At 47.2% G+C, this 18,955-nt stretch overlaps 1 long non-coding RNA gene across 1 annotated transcript in view; it reads right to left on the reverse strand.

Moving 5' to 3' along the window:
• Window positions 1-18,955, reverse strand: part of LOC146810525 (uncharacterized) — a 108,373-nt gene that overhangs the window by 47,540 nt on the left and 41,878 nt on the right. The window contains exon 3 of the long non-coding RNA XR_014966600.1: window positions 14,774-15,144. This is a non-coding gene — a long non-coding RNA (uncharacterized LOC146810525). The remainder of the gene's footprint in view (window positions 1-14,773; window positions 15,145-18,955) is intronic.

Raw genomic sequence — 18,955 nt, forward strand, 5'->3', positions numbered from 1 at the left:
AACGGCTGAACCAGTCGAGGAACTGGGAGAAGACTACTATTTCGAGGGAGAATGCGATGAAGATCTTCAATCCTACCGGGACTCGACATCCTCGGAGGCACAAGACATAGAATGGCAAGATCTCGACACTGAATCGCCGGAAGAAGGGGTAGATACTTATCCTTCGTGGCCCTTGCCGCCAGACGACTTTGGGATCTACAACATGGTCGTACAGAAGGCTGCACAGACTTATGTAGTGAAAATGGAGGAGGAGAAGCCCAAGGCATGTTTCCTCCTGGTGACTCTACTGCCTCAACAAACTAGGAGCCAATTCTTGCCCATGCTCTCTAGTGTGCTGTATCAAGGAAGAGAGGCCTTCAAGGAACCAGCAGTATGCAAAGCTGTGACCCCTGGAACTGAGAAAAAGTACAAACCTTCTTCAAAGGACCCGGCATACATCCAAGGGTCAGTGCCAGCAGACTCCATAATTGCAGCTGCGGCTAGGAAGAGGGCCATTGTACCCACTAATGCCAGACCACCTCCAGACAAGGAGAGTAGGAGGATGGATCTCATAGGGAGAAAGGTGGAAAGAAACATGGCAATACATTGACGCATCGCAAACTCCAATGCCCTGGTCAGCAGGCTCGCATAACAACACTGGGATAAAATGGGGCAGCTCCTAAAGCATCTACCAGACCAGTACCAACAAAGAGCACCTCACCTGGTAGAAGAAGGAAAGAACATGGCACCACATGCCTAAAGTCGGCATTGGATGCTACAGAAACATCGAGCAGGCTAATGATGATAGGAGTGACCAAGAGAAGACACGCATGGTTCAGAATTTCTGGATTCAAGCCAGAGGTGCAAAGCAACATCCTAAATACACCTTTTAATGGCGAGCAACTGTTCGGCGTGCCAGTTGACGACAAGTTGACGCAGCTCAAGGAGGACAACGAAACAGCAAGGTCCATGGGAGCATTGCAGTTCAAGGTATGAGAAGGGGCACACCCACGAGATGGCCAGGTGGTAGAGGAGGTATTGTGCCTACCACATCGCACCAAACGTTTCAGCAGGGCTACCAAGGGAACAACCAAGGATAGCAGCAGCAGGGACAGCAGCAACAGAACTGGAAGTACCAGCCCCGGGGACAGTCCTTTAGAGGGAGCGGAAACGGACGAGGACAAACAAGAAGAGGAGGCCAACAGCCCTCAACCAAGTGACTCCACCGTGGAACAGACCCCCACCCTAGAAGCACCTCGGGGTGGGCGGAAAGACAAAGAAAAAATCCAGCTGAACGTTCAACGACAAACAGTGCCTCGAACACTGAACACCGGTAGGGGAAAGAATAAGAGACTTCATCCAGGAATGGAGGAAGGTCACATCGGACAAATGGATACTAAACATGATACAATACGGATACTGTATGGAGGTAGAAAGACAACCTCCTAACAGAAAACCAAGAAGCAAGGCACTCTCAGCAAAGGAGCTCTCGCTCTTGCAGTTAGAGGCGCAAGAACTGCTCAGCAAGGAGGCAATAGAGGTGGTACTGCAAAACCAAAGGAACAAAGTGGTTTACTCAACTTACTTCCTGGTGCCAAAGGTGGACGAAACACTAAGTCCTATCCTAGATCCAAGGTTCCTGAACAAATTTATAAGAACTCAAAGGTTCAAGATGACTTCCCTACAAGAGTTGATACCACAAATACAACAAGGGGACTTCATGGCTACTATAGATTTAAAGGACGCATACTTGCACATCCCCATCAACCACAAGCGCCTGCTAAGGTTTGTGATCAACCAAAGCCACTACCAGTTCACAGTACTGGCATTCGGCCTGAAATCCGCACCACAGGTGTTTACAAAATGCCTAACAGCTGTCGCAGCACATCTACGAAGGCAAGGAGTACACGTATACCCCTATCTCGACGACTGGCTTGGAAAGGCAAGTTTGTAAAGTCAATGCAAACTACACATCCAGCAGGTCATACTAACACTGACAAGAATGGGTTTCTCGATCCATTGGGAGTAATTGTCAACAGAACCAGAACAAATTAAGATATTCTTAGGGGCAGAGATCGACACCATACAGGCCAAAGTGTTCCCCAGCAGGAAGAGAACATTGGCGATACTGAAGGAAACACGTCATTACCGCAAGGGGCAAGTTCTGACAGTGAGGACAGCGAGCAAGCTGAGGAGAATGATGGCGTCATGCATTCACCTATTCCAAAACAGTTGACTACACATGAGGCTATTCCAGGAATGGATACAGCAGCAATGGTCACAGGCAACTGGGAGTTGGGAGGATCTAGTAGTTGTCACACACGAAGTCCATCAGGAAATAGCGTGGTGGAACGAACAAAACATATTACAGGGGAAACCATTCACACAACCAACTCCAACAGTAACCATCATGACGGATGCCTCCCAGCTGGGGTGGGGTGCGCACATGAACAAGCTCAAGGTGAGGGGGCTATGGTCGCAACAGGATGCAGTCAAGCACATCAATTACCTGGAACTAAAAACTGTGTTTCTAGCCTAAAAGCATTTCAGACGGAGCTATACTGAAACAGGGTGTTGATCCAAACAGATAACACCACAACCATGTTCTACATCAACAAACAAGGAGGAACACAGTCAGTAGCACTATCAAAGCTAGCACAGGAGATATGGACATGGGCCTTTCTATTGAGGACAGACCTTCTAGCAATACATCTCCCAGGGAAGGACAACTTGGAAGCAGACAGACTCAGCAGGCAGACGTCAGCATCCCACGAATGGGAGACCAACCAACAGAAATTACAGAAAGTATTCCGGAAGTGGGGTACATCGCAAATAGACTTATTTGCAACACACCAAAATGCAAAATGCCAACACTTCGCATCCAGACCACCGGTCACAAGGGAATGCGCTATGGATAAGTTGGTCAAAGACATTTGCATACGCTTTTCCCCCAATACTACTGATACACAGGGTGCTCAGCAAATGCAGGGTCACAACATGTCACTGATACTAATAGCACCTCAGTGGACCAGACAGACATGGTTCTCACAACTAGTGGAGATGGCGCAGGCACCAGCACACAGATTCCCAAAGCGAAGGGACCTTTTTAACAATGCAGAACGGAAGGGTGCTGCACCCAGAGCCAGAGAGCCTCAGCCTGGCCTCATGGCTCCTGAAGACCTAGAGTTTGCTATCCTCAAACTACGGGCGAGCACAATGGCAGTGCTCAGGGAGGCAAGAAGGCCTACCACAAGGAAATGCTACGTTGCAAAGTGGATCAGATTCTCAGAATAGTGCATTAGTGAAAAATTGCAAAGAAAAATCACAAGGGACTCAACAGTGCTAAAATAGTTAACGCATCTACTGCAAAGTAAACTAAGCTACACATCCCTAAGAATGCACTTAGCGACGATTGTGGCTTACACAAGGGGAGAAACGGGGAATAGTTTCTTCACCTCACAAGTAGTAAAAAGATTTCTAGAAGGAGCAAAGAGGATCGCACCTCCAAACAGAATGCCAGCACCAGCATGGAACCTCAATGTAGTGCTGACCCAATTGATGAAAGCACCATTTGAACCAATGCACAAGGCTACACTGCACATGCTCACGCTAAAGACGGCCTTCTTAGTGGCTATCACATCACTACGAAGAGTGAGTTGCAGGCGCTAACTTTTAAAGAGCCCTACCTGCAGAGTCACAGTGATAGGATTGTCTGCAGATTCACAGTGATAGGATTGTGATGAGAACAGACCCACACTTCATGCCAAAGGTGGTGTCTCGGTTCCACATCAACCAAACCATCCAAATACCTCGTTTTTTCCAAAAACCAACCACAAGCACAGAGAGGGCGCTGCACACACTGGACGCCAGGAGGGCGGTGATGTACTATATAGAGAGGACATAGGAGTGCAGAAAGACAAAGCAACTCTTTGTTTCCTTCACCAGCAGTTTTCTGGGACGACTAGTTACCAAAAATACCATTGCACGATGGATTGCACAAACCATACAATTATGCCACAAACAAGCAGGGCAACTGTTACAAGGAGCAGCTCATGCTCACTCGACGAGGAAGAAAGGAGCAACAATTGCGTTGCTGGCCAACACACCAATTCAAGACATTTGCCAAGCTGCAACATGGTCTTCAGTGCACACGTTCACTAAGCACTACTGTGTGGATATCCAAATGAACAAAGAAGTGCAAGTGGGACAGAAGGTCTTACAACACATATTCAGTAACCAGTGCTCATCTTCCACCCATCCACCACAATAAGGACAAACCGCTACAAAGTCTATGCACAGCATAGTGAATCCAGAAAGTTTCACGATGCAAAACGTTTAGTTTCTTACCTGTCGGTGTAGTTTTGCAGCTTGAAGACTTTCTGGATTCCCTAGCGAACCCACCCTCCTCCGCCAGAAAGATGAGACAGGAGGAGAAAGGGATTCAAATTGAACAAGACTTTAGAAAATAAGAGGGAAAACAAGAATAACACAAGACAGTAAAAAAGAATCCGAAGATGGCGACCAAAGGTAGGAGCTTCCGGAGGAAGCGTGTCTACGTCACGAAGGACACCAAATGGTGGTATGTCGACGCCCACCTGGGCCACGGAGAAAAAAAAAAGAGAAAAAAGACAACAGTTACGGACCCAACCACTAGATGGCGGAATAATGCACAGCATAGTGAATCCAGAAAGTCTTCAAGCTGCAAAACTACACTGACATGTAAGAAACTATACGTTATCCGGCTTCGGTAATTAGAGTACGGAGGGAAGTGCTGTGTCAGAGCTGCTGCGCTGAAGCCGGTCTTAGTGGCTCAGAAACAGGATGTTACTTATCTGCATATGTGAGCTGTAAACAACATTTACGTTAACTCTCTCTGCCTGGTAAAGAGGAAGGGGTTTGGATGGGCTACAAAACCCATAAATGACTTGGTTGTTTTAAATTATTGGTAAGCTTCTTCAAGCTGTCGTATGCCCTGGACTCCTAGCTGGCACGCCGACACCAGTGCAGACGTCAATGCCCATTTTATTAGACTCCTGTGAGTGATGTGTGTGGCAGCCACCACCGCCATTCTGACATGCCTAAGGCACATAGCTATTTTAAAGAACAAGGGTCCTTAGTTTAGGAATCAATAGTGCGATCATTTCAACATAGACTACAGTGAGTGCTATGGAGAGTCTTCCAATGCCCAGCCGGACAGAGGAACATTTATTCAAAGCAATGCATAGGGAATAAACAGAATAAAGGAAGCAACAAAGGTTGAAACATAGGCACAATCTTGTACCGAGCTAAAAGGGAAAGGATTTCACAAAATAGAAGAGGGGGAGAAAAGAATAGTATAGCAGGCAAGCCCTTTGGGAGCAAAAAGGCAGCTTACATTTAAACAATAATCTTAAGTAAGCTCATACCAACAAAACACCACATTATGGTTTATACAATGGTTAAAATGCGGTGCTGTTAAACAAGTCGACGTTTCGATCCCTAGCTCCTAATACAGTGGGATCATCATCAGGACTAAAAACTAAACAGTTGCCTGATATGGTTTGGACGCCTTGAAACGGGCTCAGTGGGGGCCCAAATTGGAGGAGATAGGTTTGAAGGGTCTCGGGGGCCACCTTGTCGGATTAGAAATAACATAAATGGCTTCTGGTCTGGAGTTTAAGGCCCGTGTGGGCGGAACATCTAGAAAGTTAATGCAGGGTTGGGAAAGCGGGAGGGGCTGTCTGTCAGCAGCGGAGCTCAATAAGGCTGCAAAGGGCAGAGGGATTTAGAACAGCGGACAATGGCTGTTTGTTCGTAGTGCCGGAGCCGAAGGGAGCAAGGGGGTCTGCTTTTCCTTAGGAAAAGCAGACCCCTTGCTCCCTTCGGCTTCCGACGACGCCACTGAGCTCCGGCACTACGAACAAACAGCCATTGTCCGCTGTTCTAAATCCCTCTGCCCTTTGCAGCCTTATTGAGCTCCGCTGCTGACAGACAGCCCCTCCCGCTGTCCCAACCCTGCATTAACTTTCTAGATGTTCCGCCCACACGGGCCTTAAACTCCGGACCAGAAGCCATTTATGTTATTTCTAATCCGACAAGGTGGCCCCCCGAGACCCTTCAAACCTATCTCCTCCAATTTGGGCCCCCACTGAGCCAGTTTCAAGGCGTCCAAACCATATCAGGCAACTGTTTCGTTTTTAGTCCTGATGATGATCCCATTGTATTAGGAGCTAAGGATCGAAACGTCGACTTGTTTAACAGCAACGCATTTTAACCATTGTATAAACCATAATGTGGTGTTTTGTTGGTATGAGCTTACTTAAGATTATTGTTTAAATGTAAGCCGCCTTTTTGCTCCCAAAGTGCTTGCCTGCTATACTATTCTTTTCTCCCCCTCTTCTATTTTGTGAAATTCTTTCCCTTTTAGCTCGGTACAGGATTGTGCCTATGTTTCAACCTTTGTTGCTTCCTTTACTCTGTTTATTCCATATGCATTGCTTTGAATAAATGTTCCTCTGTCCGGCTGGGCATTGGAAGACTCTCCATAGCACTCACTGTAGTCTATGTTGAAATGATCGCACTATTAATTCCTAAACTAAGGACCCTTGTTCTTTAAAATAATTGATTACCCGAGGTCCTTAGGTTACCTGATCGGGTCCCCTTGTTACTTGTACTCCTAAGGCACATAGCTGGCACGCCGACTGCAGTGCAGATGTCGATGGCCATTTTATTATCCTCCTGAGAGTGATGTGTGTGGCAGCCACCACCGCCATTCTGACCCAAAAAAATGAAAAGGTAAAGAACAGAAGCGCCTTGCGACAAAAAATACAAGCATTTGCAATGCAATAGGTCTCGCATTTACGCAAGTTTAAGCTATTGGCATTGTAAATGACCATGCATTTTATTTATGTTTTAAAAACCAAAACATAAATAAAAGGCATTATCACTTACAATGCCAATAGCGCAAACTCGCGTAAATGCGAGACCTATTGCATTGCAAATGATGGTAGGCATCACGGACAATGGGAGAGCTGGTGAAAATCGCGGGTGGGAGCTGGGAGGGAGACGGCACGGACAGCAGGCAAGGGTACTGGGAGGGAGACGGCACGGACAACAGGAGGGAGTGAGGGGGGTAAACAAGGCACAACAACTGGAGGGAGGAAGGGGTAAAGAAGGCACCAAATCATGTTGTGCCTGCAGTAAGAGAAACTGAATGAAGAAAATAGTGCTCCCAGTCTAAATAACACGTAGTGTGTAACAGCCAAAGTGAAGGGGCCAGTCGCCATGGGTGACAAATGAAGAGGAGGCGGTACTAAGTAGGGACTAACAAGCATACTAAGGAATCAGAAGCCAGCATTTAGTACAGACAATGACACAAGCCAACGGCAACTATGGGTGGAGAGTGGGCGGAGCCTCTATTCGTTAGTCCACCCCAATAAGTCTCGCAGAGCAGCGCATGCGCGCTGGCTCAAGCTCGACCTAAAAAATAACAGTATTATTATGGAATCATAAAAAATACCACGTGGTAAAGGGATACATGATAAATGCTGTCTCCCCTTCCAGGGTAAAATCAGTTGAATGAAGGGAGTAATTTGTTTATCCAGTTGGAGGTGAACAGCTGCTTTAACAGGCAAATAAGAGTTTTTACAAAGCACTGTGGATAACCACGATCAGGCTCGACAGCCATTCAGTGTTCCCTGTGTTCAAGCTGCAGCTGCCTCTCAGGACATTGCCCGTGAAGCTATGAGCAGTTGGCAAGCTTGAGTGCTAGATTTTCTGTTTGCAAAACATATTTTTATATCCAACAAGAAGTGCTTACCCATTGCAAGGAAAACTATGATCTCTTTAAGCGTTTACAATCAAAGTGGTTTCACCCAAGTGTCTGCTTCCTGCACAAACCTATCATCAGTAATCAAGATGAAAGCCTTAAGAAGAGCACCTAATAGGTACCAGAGAGAAGGATTTCTCCTCATCCTCTGAAATAATGCAGATTTAAAAAGTGACGTGTAAGATTAAGTGCAGCATTTCTATTTAAAACATAAAAGCAATCAAGGTGGTACATACGATATGGACTCTTGAGGGCAAAACAAACCATTACCATCAGCAGAATGGCAATAGCATATAATCTGTAACCCTGACAGTGGGAACCCCATTCTGCAACCGGCCATGGCAGAGAGAGAGATAGCTGGGTACTGTTAACCATAAGGACTTCCATCCAACTAGATACTATCATGTTGCAGTGGCCGTGGATTACGAGAATCTGCCCACCATGGCATTGGTACCTTCACAGGCGAATGAGGTCATCTGTGCCTTAGTGGTTGCAGCAAGCCCCCTCTAAGATCAATGCTGGTCACAGATCCCTAAGTTTTCAAGCATGAACAGGAGATTAGGAGAAAACAACTTTCTCTGAAACTGCCGAGTTAAAGGCATTGGACAAGCTCAGGACCCTTACCAGCACCGTTCTGTGTTTAAGTTTTTGAATCTCCCAGATTGGTATGTGGTGGGGATGGTTGCTTCCCTGAAGGGTAAACCATCAATCAATCAATCATGTGTGAATTGAGCGAAACTTCTCACCCATAAGGGTCTCAAGGCGCTTGGGGTGGAAGGGGTGCACGTTCCAGTCCATCAAGGAGGGGATCTGATGAAGAGCCAGGTTTTGAGGTTTCTTGCGAAGATGGGGAGCGATGTTGTCTGTCTGAGGTGGAGCAGAAGGGCATTCCAGGCGCTGGCCGCGAGAAAGGAGAAGGAGCGGCCTCCCGATCTGGTCTTTCTGGTGCAGGGGAATACGGCATAGGAGAGCTTGGCTGATCGTAGGGTCCTTTGGGGTGCGTGGATGAGTCGGCTGTTCAGGTATGCTGGTCCAGTGTCGTGGAGTGCTTTGTGTGCATGAGTGAGCATCTTGAAGGCGACTCTAGCCCCAATGGGGAGCCAGTGGAGTGTGCGCAGGTACTGGGAGATTTGGCAGTGTCTTGGCAGGTTGAGGACCAGTCTTACGGCGGCGTTCTGGATGTTCTGTAGCTTGCGGGCAACGTATTGGTTATTCCGGCATAGAGTGCGTTGCTGTAGTCGAGTCTGCTGGAGACCAGGGCGTGAGTGACGGTCTTTCTGTGTTCGAGGGGGATCCATTTGAAGGTCTTACGTATGAGGCGGAGGGTGTGGAAGCAGGAGGACGAGACGGAGTTGATCTGGCGGTCCATTTTGAGTTCGGAGTCCAGGATGATTCCCAGGTTGCGTGCGTGGTCTGTGAGGGTGGGCGGGCTTCCGAGGGCGGGGGGCCACCAGGTGTCGTTCCAGGCATCGGGGTTAGGGCCCATGATGAGTATTTCTGTTTTGTTGGTGTTTAGTTGTAGTTAGCTGTTTTTCATCCATTTGGCAACGTCTTCCATGCCTTATTGAAAGTTGTGTCTGGCGGTGTTAAGTTCGTTGGATAGGTAGAGGATGAGTTGGGTGTCTGCGTATGACACAATGTTGAGTTTGTAGGTTCTGATGATGGGGGCGAGCGGAGCCATGTAGACGTTGAAGAGCATAGGGCTGAGGGAGGACCCCTGGGGGACTCCGCTGGTGGTTGTTGTAGGGTCCGAGTGGAAAAGGGGGAGTCTGACCCGCTGCGTTCTGCCGGAGAGGAAGGAGCGGATCCAGTCGAGGGCCTTGTCCTGGATCCCTGCGTCGTAGAGTCTGCATATTAGGGTGCGGTGAGAGACTATGTCGAACACTGCTGAGAGGTCTAGGAGGATGAGGGCTACAGTTTATCCTTTGTCCAGTAGGGTGTGGATGTCGTCTGTTGCGGCAAAGAGGGCGTTTTCCATACTGTGTTTTTTTCTGAAGCCGAATTGGGAGGAGTCGAGGATGTTGTGCTCTTCGATGGATGTGGCGAGTTGGCTGTTGATGGCTTTCTCTGCGACTTTTGCTGGGAACGGGAGCAGGGAGATGCGTCTGTAGTTTTTGAGGTCGGTGGGGTCCGCCGAGGGTTTCTTCAGGAGGGGGTTAATCTCAGCGTGTTTCCAGTCATCGGGGAACGAAACAGTCGCCAGGGAGCAATTGATGATTTGGCAGAGCATGGGGTGCGATGGTGTTGGCGGCTCTGTTGAAGATGTGGTGGGGGCAGGGGTTCGTGGGGGCCCCGGAGTGGATTGACTTCATTGTCTTCAGTGTGTCTTCGGTGGTGAGGTCTGTCCAGTTGTCATTCGCTGGCTTCAGTGTGTCGGGTGATTGGTGAGGGTTCAGTGTGTTGGTTGTTTTCGTCGAACTGTCGTAGACGCTCTTGATTTTGTGGTGGAAAAAGGTGCGGAGTTTGTCGCAGAGGTCTTGTGAGGGAGGGATGTCAGTAGACTCGCTGGTGGATTGGCCGAACTCCTTGATGATGTTGAAAAGTTCTTTGCTGTTGTGCGTGTGTGTGGAGATTCTGTCTTCAATCGCCTTTTTCCTAGTTTTTCTGATGTGTTGGTGGTGGGCGTTGGTGGTGGCTCTGAAGTTGTTGTTGGCTTCTGTGGATTTGGTGTTCCTCCAGGCCTTTTTGAGGTGGCGGCAAGTGCGTCTGGACTCTCAAAGTTCGGTGGTAAACCATCTAGCTTTCTTGGCGTGGGTGTTGTTGTTTTTCTTGAGGGGGGCTATGGTGTTGGCGCTGTCAGAGATTAATTAGTGCAGGGTTCGGGCTACGTTGTTGGGGACGTCGTTTTCCACGATGGTTTGGTGGAGTTGCTGAGTGAGGAGGTGAGCTGGTCATCGGTGATTCTGGTCCAGTTTCTTCATGGGAGCAGGTGCTGGTGTCTGTGGATGGTGGGTGTTCTGAAGATGAAGTAGACGCATTGATGGTCAGTCCATGGGAGTGGTGTGGCTGAAGGTGATTGAGTTTCCTGTAGTGAAGAGGGGGTCGAGGGTGTGTCCTGCTGAGTGCGTGGGTTCGGTTACGATCTGGCGGAGCCCAATGTTGTGGAGGTTGTCCAGGAGGGATGTGGTGTTGGGGTCCAGTTGGTTGTCGAGGTGGAAGTTGAGGTCTCCCAGCAGGGTGTAGTTGGTGAATGGGATGGGATGGCATGCGGGGAGATCATGTCCGTGATGGAGTTGGCAAAAGGTCTTTGGGGTCCAGGGGGTTGGTAGATGAGGGTTCCTCGAAGGGTGGTGGTAGGGCTGGCCAGTATCTTGAAGTGAAGGTGTTCCATCAAGTCTGTGGGCTCATAGGGGAGTGTGCTCGGGTGGAGGGTGGATTTGTGGACGATGGCGATTCCTCCTCCCGGGCGGGTGGGGCGGTCCTTCCTGGAAATCCTGTAGCCTTAGGGAATGGCGATGTCCGGTCCCGAGGTGGTGTTGGTCCAGGTTTTGCTGAAGAACACTACGTCCGGGGTGGTGCTGTCGAGGAGGTCCCAGATTTCGGTGGCGGGTTTGTAGAGGGATCAGACGTTGAGGAGGATGCATTGCAGGGTCTTTGGTTCGGTTGTGTTCTTGTGGGCGGGTTGTGCTGGGTGTGTGTTCTTGGCAGTGCTGTAGGTGTGCTGCTGCGGTGGTAGCTGAAGGGTCTGTGGATGTCGGCCAATGACGCTAGCTTGCAGTTGTTGTTGCGACCTGAGTTGAGTGCCGCTGGGTCGTAGAGTTGGCGGTGCAGAGGTCCGGGGTTCCTGGCGTTGGTCGCGGTCGGGTCGGGGACGTGTGCAGACGGGCTTGCACAGCCATGCAGCGGCCGCCATTAAGTTGGGGTCGGGGAGTGCTGGACAGCTGGGAGGCGGGGAGGGGAACTGGAATGGGCTGGTCGAGTAGGGGGGGAGGGGCCGCGTGGGCAGCAGCGGCGAGGGGAAAAATTGGGCAGAAAAGGGCCAGAAAAAAAAGAGGAAAGAGTGGCATAAGGCAGAAAAAGTGTAAGAAAAGTGGAGGAAAGACAGAAGGAGAGTGAAAGGGGGAAATTGAAATGATGGAAAAGCGAGTGAAAACGGAGGAAAGACACAGAAGGATAGTGAAACGGGGGAGACTGAAATGAGGGAGAAGCGAGTGAAAACTGAGAGAAAAAGCAGAGCGAGAGAAAGGAGACAGAGGTCCACTGTACCACCAGGGATGAGGTGCAGGTAAAACCTGCGGATAGAGGAGGGCCTCCAACACTCGAGAGTGCAGGGGCTTGGGGGAAGGCCTCACTTAATGGTGGAGCTGCGAGGGAGGGAGAGCAATTTCACTCCCTCCCTCGCTTTGTCCTTAAGCATAGAAAAAGAAACAAGAATAATTATTCTAATGTGCTACTGCAAATTTAGCAATTTTGCGATAGTAAGGTCCTCACAGTAATACAATTACTAGACATCCCTGCTTTTAACAGCAATTAATACTCTTGGAGGCTACACTCACATTTTATATCAAAAAGTCCAAAAAAGAGATCTTGGTGAGCTGACCTATCAACATCACGTTACTGGCAAAGAGCTACACCTATGATGAAGAATGCCACCTTGTGTGTGTAAACGGTCCATTTCCTTTTTTTTTCCTAATTTTTATTAAAGAGAACCACATAGAAAATAAGTTTAGATGATAACCATTGACAGCATATAAATGCAAAGTAGGTAATCCTCACTTCCCTCTATAGGCCTTAGTACTTAGTTAGTGTTCATAATTTTTTGTTGGCAAGCTGTACTATCAATCAATCAATCAATCAATCAGTTTTTAAGCACAACTACTCACCTGCAAGGGTCTCAAGGTCTCAAGGGGCTGGGGGAGGCAGGATGGCTGCAGGTCCTGTTGGGCACTAAGGTGCTGTTGAAGAGACAGGTCTTGAGATCCTTCCTAAATTGGGTCAGCAACAGGGATAGCCGGAGGTGGAGCTCCAGGTTTTGGCGGCGAGGTAGGAAAAGGATCATCCTCCGGTTCTGGTCTTGCGGATCCAAGGGACGGTGGCAAGGGCCAGTTTGGCAGAGATGTCTGGTCGGTATGTGCAATGAAAGGCAGTGGTTCAGGTATGCTGTTCCAGCATCGTGGAGGGCTTTGTAGGCATGTCTGAGGAGCTTGATAGTGACTTTTTTTTTTGACTGGGAGCCAGTGGAGTTCTTGCAGGTGTTCGGTGATGTGGCTGCAGCGGGGGATGTGAAGGACCGTTCTGGCTGTGTCATTATGAAAATTGAATGTTCTGTAGTTTTCTGAGGAGTTTCTGTGTGATGCCTGCATAGAGTGCGTTCCTGTAGACGAGTCTGCTGCTGATGAGTGTGTGGGTGACTGTCTTTCTGACCTCAGTGGGGATCCATCTAAAGGTCTTTTGAAGCAGGCGAAGAATGTGAAAGCATGATGATGAGGAGACGGCGTTGATCTGGAGGTTCAACGTGAGCGAGAAGTCCAGTATGATGCTTAGGTTTCGTGGGTGTGGGGGGGGTCCTAACACGGTGGGCCAACAGGAGTCTTCCCAGGCAGAGATGTTGGGCTCCAGGATGAGGACTTCAGTCATATCTGAGTTTAGCTTGAGGCAGCTGTCTCTCATCCAGGTGGCGATGGCCTTCATCCAATCGTGGAAGTTCTTTCTGGCGATTGTGGGCTTGTTGATCAGCTGGGTGTCGTGAGCGTAGGAGACTATGTTGAGCTCGTTGTTCATGACTATGGCTGCGAGCGGGCCCATGTAGACGTTGAAGACGGTGGTGTTCAGGCAGGAGCCCTGGGTAACTCCGCAGCTGATCTCCGTGGGTACTAAGAGCCTCATTTCCTCTCCCTACCTTAAGTTTATTCTCCACTATTACCTATACCCACCCTCCTCATTCATTCAGAGTCCAAGGATGGAGTACATTCACAGGTAACCCTAATATGAAAAACTATATACAATCTTGGATTCTCAGTTGAACTACCCTAAATCTTTTTTAATTTCATACAAAATGATTCTGTTGCTGGTGGGCATTCTTGACTCCAGTCTTCAAAGTCCTTCCCTGCTACAGAGAAGTTAATAGTCATCACCCAGGCCCTGGGACACTGGACCCAGGGATTACTTGTTAGAGGACATTCATCAATGGACTTTCAGTGCACTTGGTCAGTTAGTGGAATTTGTTCTGGCCCTAGTGCCATACTATGCATTGCTGAACAAAAATCCCAGTGAGTCACTAGTCCCTAAGCAATGGTCCTTAAACAAGAGCAAAGGGACAGAATTGATCCTTGGGAACCTCACAGGTTAACCTTTTGCTATATCGTTCTAGTATCATTTAAGCCTTAAACCCTTATTGAATCCCTATATTAGGCAGTGGTTCAGAAGAAGCTCCCACTATAGGAATGGTTGGAACTCCTGCTTAAGAGTAAGAGTGGGTGGAGCTCGCAGAGTAGCACTACGTGGAGTTGCATAAAAACTCAGTAGAATTCTGTAGAAGTTCCGCAAACTGGCGGAGTTGCTCCACTCGCCCATACCTAACTTACCCTTCTTACACTATCCTTCTGGTGCTCAATGAATGCCTGCACTGTCCTACTTTCAGACTGGTGTGCGCTGTAATGATGATGATCCTGCTAACACGGAAGTGGTTCTGCCGCTAACATGCCGCTCCTGTGTTGTGTTTATCCTGCTCATTGCGTAGCCTCACTGTACATGAACTGCTAAAAATGCTCTATTGTTGCACATACCACGGTCCAATCCACCTGAGGTCTTTAGCCTTCCTTCGTTCCTAACCCCCTCATCCAATTGAGCCCTCTGACCTTCTTTCTGTCACCCTCCTTTCCTACCTCAGATGACCCCTGCCCCATCGTTCTCTTTTGTCGCATCCCTAAATTAATTATCTGTAAATCCGTGAGTAGGAGCCGCAGAGAGGACCACAACAGCAGAAACGGGGCTAAAATCATCCTGAAAAACATTTAAAATTAAATGAAAGTTCTGCAAAGCCCTTACCTGCGATGCGACGTGGCAGCGGAGGGATGAGGGTGTGCGGAGAGAGGAGCCCCCTCGGCCCCCACACCGAGCTCGGTTGCGGTTTCTGCCCCCTCTTCGGTGCTCCCCGGTCTCCTTCCTGCTCCCTGAAGCCTCACCTCCCGAGAGTCCATGGCAGCGGACAATGTGTACATGTGTACACTGCGCAGTACAAAGAGTGATTCGTTCATTACAGATGTCTCCGCAGACCACAACGTGCAAAAGAGCTTGCAACTCCGGCTCATGTGCAGTTGAACGTACAACTTCCGGAACACATTTGTTCTTTTCCGTTATCACAGCAAGGCATTTTCTTTAGGGGGTTGTGGTTTTCATGTTTTGGGTGGATAATGTTTCTTTTTTAAGTTCAATAAAAATGTTATTAGTCAATGAAAAAGAGTAAATCAATACATAACATCAATTGGGAGAGGGAAGGTGGGGAAGAAGGGGAAAAAGGGAATAACAGAATGCAGCATGTAAAAGAGAATATACAATAAAAACAATGATCATGGGCATTTGGACATTTGAAAATTTGAACATGGGCATTTGAAAAAGAAGAGAAGAGATAAAAAACAGTATATTAGAAAATCCTGGATGTGAAAAGGGTATCATGGGGGTTTAGAGACGTCTTGTTGAGCAGGCGTTGGACGAGAAGGATGGGCAGTACATTTATCTAAATACAATGTAATGGGGAGCCATAGTTCTGCTCGCTTAGTTGCTAATTGAACAGGAAAAACAAAAGCATTATCGAGTCTATGATTGTGACAAACATTGTACCACCACCCTTTGAGAGAAATATTAGATGCATTTTTCCAATTAACAGTAATCTGCTGAAAGGCTACAGCTAATAACAGATCTACAATGTGAACATACATATCTACATTATCCCAACCTGGGGATAAACTACCCAAGAAAAGATGAGTGAGAGAAAAAGGAATGCAGGCATGAAAAATAACATTGACTTGAGCCCACACCTGTAACCAAAAGTTATGCACATATTTACAGAGAAATATCATATGAAATAAGGTAGCATTGGGGGAGCCGCATGACCAGCATGTGTCTGGGGTAGTAGGAAAGCGTTTGTGTAGTGTAGAAGGGGTATGAAGTAGTCTGTTGTAAATAAAAAATTAAGGATTGCGTCAGGGAGGCTGCTCTGGAAGTTTTACGGAGTTTTGCCCATATCTTATCCCAAAGAGATATCGGCCATTCTGTTTCAAAATCAGTCTTCCATTGAATCTCAACCTTGGATTTAGGTCTGAGAGATTGGTGTGAGTGAAGATATTTATAAATAAGGGATGCTTTGGGAGTCGTACGTAGGAGAGAGTGGAGTTGGAAAGTGGGGGACTTTTGAACAGGGGAAGGAGAAGAAGAGCCCGAAAGCCTCTCATAAACCTCTAGAACGGTGTTCTTAAGTAATAAGTATTTAGGGACAAAAGAGAGAGGTAGGCCAAAAGAAGAACTAAGATCAGAAAAAGAGAAAAAGATGGAATCAGAGAAGAGCTGCGAAATCCATATCAAACCTCGGGATCTCCATGATTTCCAGTAGAAGGGTTTATTACCAATTAGAAGATGTTTATTATGCCAAATGGTGGAAGAGAGGAACTCAGCAACAGTCGTAGGAGGGCCAGGGGCATCAGATAGCAAGAGCTTAAGGGTATATTTGTGAATAGGGGTGGGATTCAAAGAAGGTTTACGAGAAAAAGCAAGATACTCTGTAAAAGAAAATGGAGAAAGGAGAGTACGTTCAACCTTAATCCACAAAGGGCAAGGAACAGTAATATCTTCTAACCAGAGGGAGGCTTGACGTAGCAGAAAGGCCTTCTGATATGCAGGAAAATCAGGGAAGTTAACACCACCCTCAGAAGCGGGACGAATAAGTCTAGCAAGAGACATTCTGGATTTTTTAGAGCTCCACAAAAATGAAGATAACGTTGAGTTAATCTTTTTAAAGAACTTTATTGGAATAGATACCGGAATATTGGATAGCGTATAAAGAATGATGGGAGAAATCATCATTTTAATGGTATCAAGACGGCCCCACCAGGAGAGGTATAGGGGGTGCCACCTTGCAGTTAGGTCCGTAATTTTTTGTGTGCATTTAGACAAACAAAGAGAGACAGTGTCAGGAATAGAGGGGGTGATATATAACCCCAGATATTTAATGTGGGTGGGGCACCAAGTAAATTGAGATTCACAAAATTCTTGCTTGAAAGTGAATTTGGTCAAGGGCAGGATCTCACATTTATCATGGTTAAGTTTATACCCAGAGAGGGAGGAATAATTTCGAACTTCATCCAGAAAAGCAGGGACAGATTCCGTGGGGTTAGAAAGAAAAAGTAAGATATCGTCTGCATAAGCAGCGAGTTTAAGATGAAGGTCCGCAACCTGAAAGCCATGGATAGCGGGGTTTTGACGTATTCTGGATAAAAAGGGTTCTAAAGCAAGGTTGAAAAGAAAGGGGGAAAGGGGGCAACCCTGACGAACGCCTCTACCCAGACTGAAATAAGAAGAAATTTGGCCATTGGCAACTACTGCGGCTCTAGGGTGCGAGTATAGCAGGGAAACTAAAGAAATAAATTTAGGGCCAAAACCAAACCAAGTAAGGGTGTGAAAAAGATATCGCCACTCAACTCGATCAAACGCCTTTTCGGCGTCAAGGGCAATCGCTGCAAGTGAGTGTTGACAGCGGGAAGACTTTGATAGAATATTAAATAAAAGTCTGGTGTTGTCCGTAATATGTCGGCCCTTAACAAACCCGGATTGCTCTTCACCGAGAAGATCAGGAAGTAAGTGGTCCAATCGGACCGCCAATACTTTAGCAAAAAGTTTATAGTCAATATTGACTAAAGATATGGGCCTGTAGTTTTTGCAATATTGTACATCTTTCCCAGGTTTAGGTATTAAACAGATATGAGCATCTGAGAACGTCCCTGAGGAAGCACCTTGAGCAATAAAAGTATGGAGAATGGAATGCAAGCGTGGGATCAACAACTTAGAGAAATGAAGATAAAATTCAACGGTAAAACCGTCGGGGCCAGGAGCCTTATTAAGTTTAAGGTGTTGCAAAGCAGCGAGCAGTTCCTTTTGTGTGATGTCAGATTCTAAGGAGGAAAGGTCAAAAGGAAAAGTGGGTGGCGTGTGAATGGTGGAGAAAAAATGAGCAAGGGAGTTGGGAGAGGGTTGAGTTTCAGATGTGTACAATGTTTCATAAAAATGAGAGAACGCAGCCAGAATATCAACATCCTTATGCTTCAGGGTATCATTCGAGTCGTAAACAGATTCAATATTTAACTTATTGTGCTTAATCTTTAAATAATTAGCTAGGAGCTTCCCTGCTTTATTCCTACCCCCATAAAATTTGGCAGTAGATTTTAACAAGTATAGGGAAGCGTCCTCCGTAGATTTCTCATTAAATTTCAGTTTTGCAGCAACAAGGGCTGTCAAGCTATCCTCAGAGTGGGAGGTAAAATATGTGTGTTCCAAATTCTTAATTTTTAAAAGGACCTGTTTGGTGGACCATCTGGCAGCCCTGCGTTTATTCGCAACGTACCTGATGATAAAGTCACGTGCAGCCGCTTTAAAAGCATCCCAGATAGTGTGTTCCGGGATATCGGTGTGATCGTTAATCATAAAAAATTCATCAAAAAAGGAAATGAAATTAGCCGTAAACTTAGGATCAGTTAGGAGCGAGTTATTAAATCTCCATCTTCTGGGACCATTAACCTTAGGGAACACATCAACGCTCGTAAGGACGGGAGCGTGATCCGAAAGTAATATCGGGCCTATCTCGGAATGTAATAGTGATTGAGCAAGGTTGTGGGAGACAAAAACATAATCAAGTCTTGACTGGGAGCGATGACAGGGAGAGTAGAAGGTGTACTCCCGCAGTTTGGGATTGCAAAGGCGCCAGGAGTCCACCAATTTATGCTGTGAGATAGCATGGCTAAATAGCTTATGGGGCTTGTTGGGAATATAGGGGGCCATGGATTTCCTATCAATAAAGGGATGCAGAGGTTGATTACAATCCCCCGCAAAAATAAAGTTGTGATCCATAAATTTAGTTAGGAGTGGAGAAAAATCAGCCCAAAAGGGGGACTCACCCATAGTTGGGCCATAAACATTAAGAAGGGAAATTGGAACACCTCTGAGTGATAGCTTGGCATAAAC

The sequence above is a fragment of the Triturus cristatus genome, chromosome 7, assembly GCF_964204655.1.
Source record: "Triturus cristatus chromosome 7, aTriCri1.1, whole genome shotgun sequence".
NCBI classification, from domain to species: domain Eukaryota; kingdom Metazoa; phylum Chordata; class Amphibia; order Caudata; family Salamandridae; genus Triturus; species Triturus cristatus.